The sequence below is a fragment of the Armigeres subalbatus genome, chromosome 2 (genome assembly GCF_024139115.2).
Source record: "Armigeres subalbatus isolate Guangzhou_Male chromosome 2, GZ_Asu_2, whole genome shotgun sequence".
NCBI lineage: Eukaryota > Metazoa > Arthropoda > Insecta > Diptera > Culicidae > Armigeres > Armigeres subalbatus.
In genome coordinates, this window is record NC_085140.1 from 362,336,064 (window position 1) to 362,348,414 (window position 12,351).

The window sequence follows — 12,351 nt, forward strand, 5'->3', positions numbered from 1 at the left end:
TCCATTGATCTTGTTTTGCAAAATCGTGAAGATTGAAATGTCGCAAGCGAGGCTTCATAGGTCCGCCGCCAAAAATTTTAATTTTCCCCAGGAACACTATGCCGGAATATTCCGGAACGTGGCCAGCTTTTCCAGAAATCCTCAAAATTAACTTCATTTATTTTTTTTTTGCGAAATCATGAATCGCACGTTCAGGCTTTGAGGATTAAGGTAAAGGCATAACAGAAGCTGTAGCATTAAAGGAATTTAAATAAAAGCTCTAAAACTACAAAATGTAAAGTTGCACAGCTTTTTTGTCCTGTTTAAAGACATTTTTGTGATTTTTTTTTTAACAGGGAGCAGGCATTATTTCATTCAAAAACCCAGAATCATTCACCTAGCGGTGAAGGTGCCTTCCTCATATATTATAAAACAAAAAAAAAACACATAAGAGTAACAATAAAAGCACATAAGAGTGGTCAAAATTGCAATTTAGGGAGATAGATTCAGTTATTTCCATCAATTCACATTTATTTGCGTTCATTTGAATGCATTGCAGCAGTTTGAAGAAAAAAAACCCAGATTAATCCACCTAGCAGTGATGATGCCTTTCTCGTGCATTATTAAACATATTGAAAGAATCACATTAGAAAGGTCAAAAAAGCTCTTTAGGAGAATAGATCACATTTTTTCGATCATTTTGCATGTTTTTGCATTAGTTAAAATGTATTGCCACCATTTCGGTAAAAAAAAATTTTGCTCTGAATTTTTTTTTTTCCGAGGGAGGACCCTTGGGAAAAAACAATGATTTTTCAATAATTCCGAAATGCAATGTCCGATCGAGCCAATTTTCAATAGCAAACAATGGGACCGCATTCCCCGTCGAATGGAACTTGTTGCGAGTAAATCGGATAATGCTAAGTTCCAAAAAGTGTGTCTACAAAATTTGTACACATACACACATACACACATACAGACATCACCTCAATTCGTCGAGCTGAGTCGATCGGTATATAAAAATCGTCCTATCAAAATTTTGTTTTTGAAGCAATATTATAGCCTTTACGTACACTTAGTGTACGAGAAAGGCAAAAATCGATTTTGAAATTACTGGTGCGGTCGAAATACATATCTGTCAAGGTATAATCAAGTGGTGGAATTAAATGGGATAGTACAAACTCGTCTTATGACAAGTGAAGACATTCCATTTTTTTTCTTAACATTAAAGAGTGTTTTAAGCGTGTTTTGCGTATAAAAAATAGTGTGGATAGTGTGGCCATAACTTCTGATTACATTGTCCGATTCGGCCAATTCTCAATAGTAAACAATGGGATAGGATTCCCCGTCGACTGCAACTTGCTGCAAGCAAATTGGTTTATTGTAAGTAACTTAAAAATTGGCAATACTTTTTTTACAAGACTTTTTTTACATAAAAAATGGCCATAACTTTTGATCCCATAGTCCGAGCAGCCCAATTTTCAATAGGAAACACAAGAACAGCATTGCCCATCGAACGCTACTTGTTTGGGGTAAGTGAATTAAAAATTGGCGAGACTTTTTTACATTTTTTTTGCGAAAAAAAAATTGTACAAACTTCTGATCCCATAGTCCGATCAGCACGATTTTCAATGTGAAACAATGGGGAAAATTCCCCGTCGAATGCAACTTGCGAGCAAATCGGCCATAACTTCTGATTACATCGTCCGATTCGGCCAATTCTCAATAGTAAACAATGGGATAGGATTCCCCGTCGACTGCAACTTACTGCAAGCAAATTGGTTTAAGGTAAGTAACTTAAAAATTGACAAGACTTTTTTTTTACATAAAAAATGGCCATAACTTTTGATCCCATAGTCTGATCAGCCCAATTTTCAATAGGAAACACAAGAACAGCATTGCCCATCGAACGCAACTTGTTTTGGGTAAGTGACTTAAAAATTGGCGAGACTTTTTTACAATTTTTTGCGAAAAAAAAATATTTTTAAATATTTGTTGCCCAAATAATTTTTTTCGCAAAAAATTGTAAAAAAGTCTGATCCCATAGTCCAATCAGCACGATTTTCAATAGGAAACAATGGGAAAAAATCCCCGTCGAATGCAACTTGCGAGCCAATCGGTTAACGGTAAGTACCAAAAAAATTGTCGAGAATTTTCGTGCACATACACACACACACATACATACACACATACAGCACCTCATTTCGTCGAGCTGAGTCAAATGGTATATAACACTATCGGTCTCCGGGTCTTCTATAAAAAGTTTGTTTTTGGAGCGAATATATAGCCTTTACTCGTACTTAGCGTACGAGAGAGGCAAAAAGTGACACATTGTGCATAAGCGGGTCAAAAATGACCCCAACTTCAATTTGCTCCCAAGAGTTCATTTTCGAATCAATTTTCAATCTTTTGGAACCAAATTGAAGGTATGGATTCCTCGGTTCTCGTTATGGGATATTTTTTGCAGATTAGGTATTCTAATTCCTAGGAATCGATTAAGAAGAAAAATAGATGATTACGTCAATTTTTAGCGTGATTGGAATTATGGAAATTCTCATGTATTTCCATGGATCATCACAGTTTCCTAGATTTTCGACGGTCTTTCTAAGCTTTTGATTATCGTTCTCTGAGCAACAAAGGTTGGGGTGACCCATTTTGATGGACCTCAGTGGTATCTATCTATTGATCTATTTTTCTGTCAATACATCTGCTCATCTGCCTTTGATACTGCTATTAGACATTTCAATAGTTTATATTTGTTTCAAATGTAACAAAATGTTTATTCCATCGATATTTATTGTTGTTGTCAGTACAGATTGAACATATTTTCGAATTTTCTTGAAAAACAGTTTGTCTCGCCAGTACATGTTTAGTGTGTGTTATTTTAAAGAACAAGCTGTAAATGGGAAGTAACATTTTTATACGTTTCACGAAAATTGGTATATGTAGAGAAAGTTGTGTTTGTGGGCTTGCCGTGAACTGGCCAGCTCATATTCCATAATAAACCATGTGAACGCCCAAATTACAGGTTGCCGGTGTTCCTAATGCTCACATTTAAAATAAAATTGGGTCAGATCTATTAAAATGCATTGAGTTTTCATTGACATGCAGCCTGCCAGTGGGCAGAAGATGATTCTCAAGATATCGCATTTTTAAAAAGTGTGTAACTTACACCATGTTGTATAACGTTTAACCGACGTTACAAGCTAAAAAAACTGAATTGTGTCGATCCTTGAACTTCTATCTTTCGACAAATCCTACATAACATCGTCCTCTGTTTGATATTTGTGAAGAACTTACGTGCATTGCCAAAATCCGAATACTATAACTAAATATCCATATCAGAAGAATCATCATCATCTCGCAGACAAGACCTTCAAAGTTTCAGACATAGATTCATTCCCATAACAAAGCTGTCTCTCTCAAGAGTGTGCAATCGTTTGATGTCGTCTTTGGGAAGCCGATTTTCGTTTGTGTTTGCCCTTCTGCTCAAATTGAACGGAAAGCAACACGGTTTTCCGCTCCGTCTCTGATGGTCACTAGCAGAGTCCATATCGTCTTGAATGATAAAACTGGATTATGACATACATAACTATAGTGATGGAAGTTGGCTATTTGTGCAGCAGATTCGAGACGAACGGAAATATCCGTTTGCTCTGGCCTCGCTGTTTGCCCGGAAGAAGTTTCAAGAGATTGTTTGAATTAAATTCAGCTGCAGTCGCTTCAATGCGAATGTGACTTGTCATAGCCAAACTGGGCTAGAAGTAGATAATAATCAATTTCTCGTTTCATCCTAATCTTTCCCAGAGGATCAGTTGGTCTTCCACTCAAACACCCCCATCTGGCTAACTACCCTTAAACTTCAACGTTTTGCTCGTCTACTATTTCCTATCAATTGATGACCATTTCTAAACGCTTCAACACTTTCTGATTCCGCCTTCCCTAACCCCAGATCAATCGGAAGGAAAATTTAGTACCGCGCTGACACAAGCCACCAGAGAAATCCTACTGGATCGTAAAATTCCCACTTTCCTCGGTCACCCCTTGCAGTCGCTTTTTTATATTTCGATTTACGCTTGGGTACGAACTGAGCATTTGAGAGACGAAGGAAGTAGTGATTTCATTCGTAAAGGAAAATCTTGGAGACTGTCCAAATTTGTATTCCGCTGACGTAGCTGAAGGGGTGGGGGAATGCGGGAATAAAACGAAAGTAGAATCTCGATATATGTTGCAACTTTTGGGGAACGATTGGCTGAGATTTTCTTTTAGAAAAGGTGTTTTCTATTCATATAGGGGAACGGTTCGCCACTTCATCTCATAGCTCCTATTTCCATCCCATCAAAAACAAAGAAATGGAAAGGAATTTGATTTGTTTATTATTTTTGTGATTTTTTTCAGCAGTGAGCACGCGTGTTGACAAAAAGAAACGACGAATTTGGTGCCGTATTTCTTTGTTTAGCGGTGAGATTGATATATGTACAGTGAGATTGAGATCGGAACAGTTCCCCTATAAATAAACTGGAAGTGATGCGTAAAACATGATAGATTATCATTGTATGTTCTACGTGGAATGATAACGTTAAAAGAAATTTTGCCAATCTTGTTGATACCTTTAACAATTCAACTCAAATCAAGTTTTCCATAATTTGGTAATTGAAGACTTTTTTTTACATTCCATTACTTTTCCACGTGGACGTAGATGTAGGCGAACATTCTTTCATCTTGATAAACATCGTCATATTCAAATAAGTATAATGAAGAAAAGGTTTTGCAAAATGGAGATATTTGCATCCATAAAGTTTTCTTTGGTGAACTGCAGCCACTATTTATCAGCATAAGCGAACTCTTCCAAACCTCAGTTGCAATCCTTCCGGTCTGTTGGCGCCCGACACCTTTAAATCAATTTAGATTAAACGAACGGAAATCGATATATTGGCTAAATTAAATTTCTCCTCGTTATCTTCTCCTGCTTGTTCAGTTCTAGTAGCAACAGCGCACTTTTGCAATTCCTGCTGAGCACCATATTGCCAAGCAAGCATAGAGGACATAATATTCTATGGAGAACACAAGCAAAGCACCAGATGGAATGTCACAACTTGCTGCAGCAGTAGACATAAAGGAGAAGCTCTATTCGGTGGATAGTAGAACATTTTTATCTTTATACCTACCTACGTTCACGTTTGCTGATTCGGTTCCATAAGATTCGTTTCGATATGAAATGCTATGTGGTAAATGTCGCAGACGTACCCTCAAGCATCGTTAGAGAAATTCCCAGACTCAACCTTCACGACGGATTCGAAGATGACAGACCGTCTTCGTTCTCGTCATTAAATTACGAACTACTGCTATCAGTTTATGAGGAAAAGTAACCAGAACGCTCTTGACCTGTTAGGAACGGACGAAATGGATGAAGTTAAGTTCAAAACGAACATATATCTTGCTCTGTGAACATGCTGCTGCATAGCATTCGGACATGCCGGGAAAGAAGCCGCACAAGAGAAAGTTCCTGACCAAGCACCCCAGGTTACAAAGTCTGCTAGAAGCGCCTAATGAGTTTCATATGCAAAACGCTGTTGGCTTGTGCAACGATAATGGTCAGTCTGTCAGTCAGCTGAAGTTGCACAACTGTGTCCATCCACTCGGCAGTGCTCTTAGGTCAGTTTACGAAGATGACTCCCGAACGTGCTGCATTAGCTTTGAGTTTTGGTCTTATTTGTGGAGAACTTTTCCCTTTGCCCTTCTTGTTTAATATTATCCATTGAACTTGTTTTTCGTCAGACAAGTCAACATGTTTGTTAGCAAATTAAATTGCTGTCCATGACTTCACTGGATTAAAGTATTGGAAAGTTTGTCGATAAAACCACATCTTTTGTTATGATACAAAGAGTAAACAACAGAGAAGACCAACATGGAGAAGCTGCACATTTTCTAAGACAAACTCGGATTAATGGGCAATGTCTTATGGTGTACGGAATATTATTTGATTTGTTCGCTGGGTTCAATATACATTAGATTTTAGGCTTCGTTGTACAATTTACTATTACCCAATATTAGGATAGGTACCGATCGTTGGTTCTGCGTTTCAAAGTTCCCCTGAAATACATTTTTTGCTTAAACTGAAAACACCATTCATCCCCAAGCGAACATATCAATTTTCATTACAGTAGTGCTGAAGCGTGTTTTTACGGACATACCACCTACAAACGACGTTGTTGCATGCTGAGCGGTCAGAAAACACCCAGATGAAAAATTGCAAATTGATTTATATCCTGTTTGTTTTGACCTTTCTGTGTGTCAAGGCGTACTGAATGGTAGAAGCATCATCATTTTTGAATAAAATAATTATATTGATTATAATCAATGCATTTATTCAATACTAGCTGTCCCGTTGAACTTCGTCTTGCCAAAGATTGATTATTTATTGTACAATAAATTTGTGTTTCATTTGTATGGGAGCCCCTAGAAGAGTAGAGAGTGTTCTCAAACCATCTTAAGCACCTTCCCCGGCCCCAAAAACCCTGCATACAAATTTTTACGCCGATCGGTTCTGTAGTTTTCGATTCTAAAGCCTGTCCACGTTAAATTTCGGACAATTAGATAATGTACAATTGATTTGTCGCCATTTTATCAATTTGAACGAGAGCTAAGACATGCTGAAAGCAGCAGTAAAGCGAATAGATGAATTACTAAGATTACGGTACCCAATAAATTCGCGAAATCGACTTTTCCCCTGTAATGTTACCATTACATTGCTTATTTGATCTTCTAACGAGCCCCTCGATCTAATTGTTGCTTAGTAACACCATGCAAGACCATGCTGAGGGTGGCTGGGTTCGATTCCCGGTGCCGGTCTAGATAATTTTCGGTTCCCTGGACATAAAAGGTATCATCGTGTTAGCCTCATGATATACAAATACATAAATGGTAACTTGGCTAAGAAACCTCATCTCAGCAATGACGCACACCTCCTCATAAGATATGGTGCGGTATGCGCTTGCAACCTGCAGACACATCAGCCGGTGTACCCTGGTTAATTTCTTAACATTGCACCCAGCCTCTAGTGCTTTGGACCATGCTGGTACGTCGTTCGGATAATAGACAATGCTACATCCGCTATAAGCCTCATTGCACCACCGATCCGTTGGACATCATTCGCGATAAAGATTTTATTGCCAATGAAGTCCTTTGGCATACATAATCGACGTGGCTCGTAAAATTGAGCTTATCGTCGATCATCACGCCCAGGTGCTTTAATGACCTCACGGAGTTAACTGTGCAGGTTCCTACATTTATCCTCGCTTGCTGCAGCCCTTGGTGGTTATGCAACCTCAGTCTTGTGATGTGCTAACGCCAACCTTCTTGTGTTGAACCATTCTTCGATTCTGCTAATCGCGTACGAAGCTTTCAATTCCACTTCGTCGAGAGTGTCGCCTGTGACCTCTAGCATTACATCATCCACAAAGCCTTCTATTTTTTACACCAGCCAGGAGATTTAAGCGTAATACTCCGTTATACATGATATTCCACAGAACCGGTCAGAGGATCGATCCCTGTAGAACACCTGCTGACACTTCAATCGACTGCTGACCAGCATCGGTATCGACTAACAATATCTTGTTCTGAAAATAGCTTTTCAGAATCCTGCACAGATAATCCGGGACTCTCAAGCGATGCAAAGAATCAGCTATAGCTGCCCGGCTAGCGTTAATAAATGCATTCTTTACATCTAGTGTATTCAATGCACAGGTCCTAATACCTCTCCTATTCGAACCACGCGCTACCTTAGCCGTTTCCGTTACCGACCAAATTGCTTCGATGGTAGAACGGCTATTACGGAACCCATACTGGTTGCTTTATAAGCCATCAACACACTCCGTATACTTGTCATAAGACGAGTTTGTACAATCCCATTTAATTCCACCACTTAATTGTACCTTGACAGATACGTATTTTGACCTCAACAGTAAGGCCGTCTGCAGTGTCTCGTACTTGACTCGACTTAGACTTACGAGACACTGAAGACGGCCTTACTTCTTCTTCTTCTTCTTCTTCTTCTTCTTCTTCTTCTTCTTCTTCTTCTTCTTCTTCTTCTTCTTCTTCTTCTTCTTATTGGCATTACATCCCCACACTGGGACAGAGCCGCCTCGCAACTTAGTGTTCATTAAGCACTTCCACAGTTATTAACTACGAGGTTTCTAAGCCAGGTTACCATTTTTGCATTCGTATATCCATGAGGCTGGCATGATGATACTTTTATGCCCAGGAAGTCGAGACAATTTCCAATCCGAAAATTACCTAGACCGGCACCGGGAATCGAACCCAGCCACCCTCAGCATGGTCTTGCTTTGTAGCCGCGCGTCTTACCGCACGGCTAAGGAGGGGCTTAGACGGCCTTACTGTTGAGGTCGAAATACGTATCTGTCAAGGTACAATTAAGGGGTGGAATTAAATGGGATTGTACAAACTCGTCTTATGACAAGTGAAGACATTCCACTAAAAATCTCAAAATAATTTTCTTAACACACTCCGTATAGTCCGTGAATCTATTCAGGATCACCCTCTCTAACAACTTACCAGTTGTGCCGAGTAGGCAAATTGGTCTGTATGCCAAAGGCTCTCCCGGGGATGTCTCAGGATTAGGCAACAACACCAACTTCTGCCGTTTCCAACGATCTGGGAAGTTTCCTTCGTCCTGGCAACGTTGGAGGCTGCTCCTGAACATATCTGGAGTGGCAAGAATCACGTGCTTAAGGACCAGGTTAGGTGCCATTTTTAGCTTAAGTTTTCTTGCAACGGCGATAAGCTCATCGTTAGTCACTAGCGGTTCCACGTTTACTGACTGGTACGGTGTGGCGGGCCACATGCTTCGGGAACAAGCCTTCAACGATCATGGCTAACATCTCCGGGGATTTCTCAGGAGGTGTGCTGTTGGTCCTAGCCATCACTATCCTGTATGCATCCCCCCATGGAGTATTATTGGCCATCCTACACAGCTCTTCAAAGCAGGCCCTCTTACTACATTTGATTTCGTAGTTCAGAGCTCTGCTCGCTGTTTGGAACACCCGTCGTCGATCTAGCCTATCCACTTCGGTTCTTGCACGTCGCAATCTTCTTTTAGCTCTGAAACAGGTTCTGCGAAGATCGTGCTCGTCCACCAGTGCACCACCAGGTTTGCGGTTGCCGGTTCGCATAGTCCTCCTGGGCATTGTCACGTCACATGCACGTGTTAGGACATCGGATAACTCATCACCACGAAGGCCTAGAGTCCGATTTTCCCACTGTAGTGATTCTTCCAGCAGTTCTGGGTCGAACTGCAAGGTACACCATCCTAGATCAGCTTTACTGACCCTCCTTGTGGTTCTGTTGAGGTTCTGTTGCCAATCAAAAGTGTTTCCTGATGGTCATTGGCAGTATACCCTTCGTGAACCCTCCATTTAGGCTCCTCCGTCCATCCCGTGCTGCAGAAGGCCACATCGATGCATGATTCGCCATTCCTTCTTCTGAACGTTGACGCTTGGCCCTCGGTCAGCAGGGCTACGTTCAGTACCGCTAGAGACTCTAGCAGGATGTGACCTCTAGCGTTAGTGAACCGAGAGGCCCAATCCACTGTCCACGCGTTGAAGTCACGTGGTACAACTAACGGTTCAAGACCAGTTAGTCTCGCTACAAGATTATCTAACACCCTAGTGTACTGCTCTATGCACCATCTTGGAGGACAGTAGCAGCTGCAAAAGTAAACTCCGTTTACCGTTGCTATAACAAAACCCTCATGACACTGGATGGGGTACCTCTCGCAAGTCCAGATAGTCACTATTCCGGACTTATCCGCAACTCAACTGCTATGTTTAGCAGGGATTCGGTACGGATCGGATAGCAAGGCAACATCAGTCTTATTCTCGTTTACCGACTGTTGTAGCAGCGCTTGCGCTGCCTCGCAATGGTTGAGATTTAGCTGAGCTACTTGCATGACCGAGCCCGTCTGGAGGCCGGACAGGCCTGTCCACCGGATGGGTGTTTGTTGTCTGTGCCTGGACTTGTGAGCTTTGTGACCTTCAGCTCCACATCTCCGACAAGGCCGACTTCGATCAGGACCTTTAATATCATATGATTTATGTCCGTAATCAAAGCATTTGAAGCAGGCCTGAGGTTCTTGGCTTGCGCTCACCGAGCATACCGACCAACCCACCTTCAGCTTGGCCTTATCCAGTACCTTCTTGACGTCCAACCGAAGTACGGTATCCTGGATTTTAACCACACTGATCTCTCAGTGCAGCTACCAGCTCTCCGGCTTCGGTAATTTCGTCCAGGCCTCGGCATTGGATTACCTCTACTGGGCATAGGGCTCTCACTTGAACCGCATCACCCAGCACCTCTTCTGCCAACTTTTTATACTCGGAACTCTTCCGCACAGCATCCTCTAGGCTAGTGAGCTTTTTATCGCCCCGCAAAGCCTTCAGAACGTCAGCATAGCTCTTACCATCAGCCTTGACGATAATTGCTTCGCCTCGTTCCTTCCTGCCATGACCATTGGAAGGTGTGCCCATTCCTCTACGGGCACTCCCCTTCTTGGCCAATGGGGCCTTCGCCTCCTCTGCCACTTTTTGCTCCTTCTTCGCCTTTTTGCGATTCACAACTTCCCTCCAGGGCAGGCCTTCCTCCCGGCGAACTTCGATAGTCCTCGTAGAAGGAGGAACTGGTTTCCGTCATTCCTTAGGGTCGGCTACCTGCTCAACCTCAACCGACGGATCTTAGTACCCTTCTTCTCGTGCAAAAACTTCGACTCGGCTTCCTTCCTGGCCTCCACCGCTTGGCTCACTGCCAACTCTTTCTCCTCGGTAAGTTGGCGGATGTTTAGTTCCGCCTTCTTACTTGCCTCCAGCAAGGACTTCCACCCTTGCTTTGCCTCTACAACCATATTGCAAAGGGTCAGCACTAAAGGTCTTAAGGTCCTTGCTGTACTTCCCGCCGTTGTCCAGAAAGGACATGATTACGTCCGTTACGTCTGTAATCACCTCCATTTTCTGGCCTCCACTCTCCTTGTGACTGGTCATTACTTCCGTGATGACCCTGGTCGGGGTAGTTCCGTCCATCTTGAACACGATGGGTGGGTCCTCCGACCTGCCACGCTCTTCTGTCTCGCCTGCCACTGGCGATCGGTGGGGCGACCTGTTAAGGCCACTTCGTCTGGCGAAGGGATCCACCTTTCTTCCTCTCCACTCAAATTTTTTTGTTTTTTTTTTGTCGACATTTTGGTCCCACGAGTCGTGCGAGAAAATAGGTCCGCCACGCCAGAGCTCCGCAATAACGTGGTAAGGGAACACTATACTGTGGGGGGTGCCCAGGTACCCCACATGCTCCGTTAGCGGCCTGCTATTTATTTTACCCCTCAGACCATGCTTGATACCGTAGGATTAGGGGTTTGGGGACGTCATATTATTAGCTGCACTGAAGTGCTCCTGATAATATGACCGCTACGCACTGCTCAAAAGTATCTATATCCCCAGTGTAGCGGAAACAAAACTGTTTGTCTGAGATTGACAATTTGTAAAGTCACATTGTACTAAGAGTGGAGAGTACAGTTTGCTTTGAATTAAAAACAGTTATTGTACTAAAACGTTCATAAACTACGTACTGTTTATCGAATACTGATTACTGGGGTGACATTGCGCATCTCGAATCGAATCACTCGATTCGTAAGTTTTTCGATTCGTTTCGAAAAAATTGCGGCATTATGTATTTCGTTCGACTTCATTCAGTCGCAGTACAAGATTTCGAATGGAGTTGTACTAGTTCAATCGAGTATGTTCTGTCAAACGGAATGTAAACAGAGATAATAAGAGATAGCTGTCTCCGTGTTTAGTATGCCGCCTGCAGGAGAGACAACCTTCAGCGCATGGCGAATGTGAGTAAACAGAGAGAATAAGAGTAATTTCATCTGCGTGTAGTATGTTGCCTGTTGGATAGGCATCCTTCATGGCATGAATTGACAGTTAATTTATAAACAAGCAAATTGTGCTCGATGACTTTAAAAAGCAAGATTATTTATTGAGCAGTTGCAACCGATTAAAACATTATGCCGATACGACATGTTTTGTAAATTGAGATATTGTTACGACACAAATTATAAGTTTTATGTTTATTCGAATTTATGCCATAGATCCAATTTTGAGCTAAATAATTTAAAGCTAAAGAAGGATTCGATAATAAATTACTTTGATGATTCTATGTGTTTTAGTTAAATGCACTTGAGTCATCTCACGCGCGTTTTTTTTTATTTAACTCATTTATTTTTACACAGATTTTCCTCATGGATTTTTCACGCGGTTTATCGAAATCGTCAAGAAATACGTGAAAAATTCGAAAAACCGATTTTAG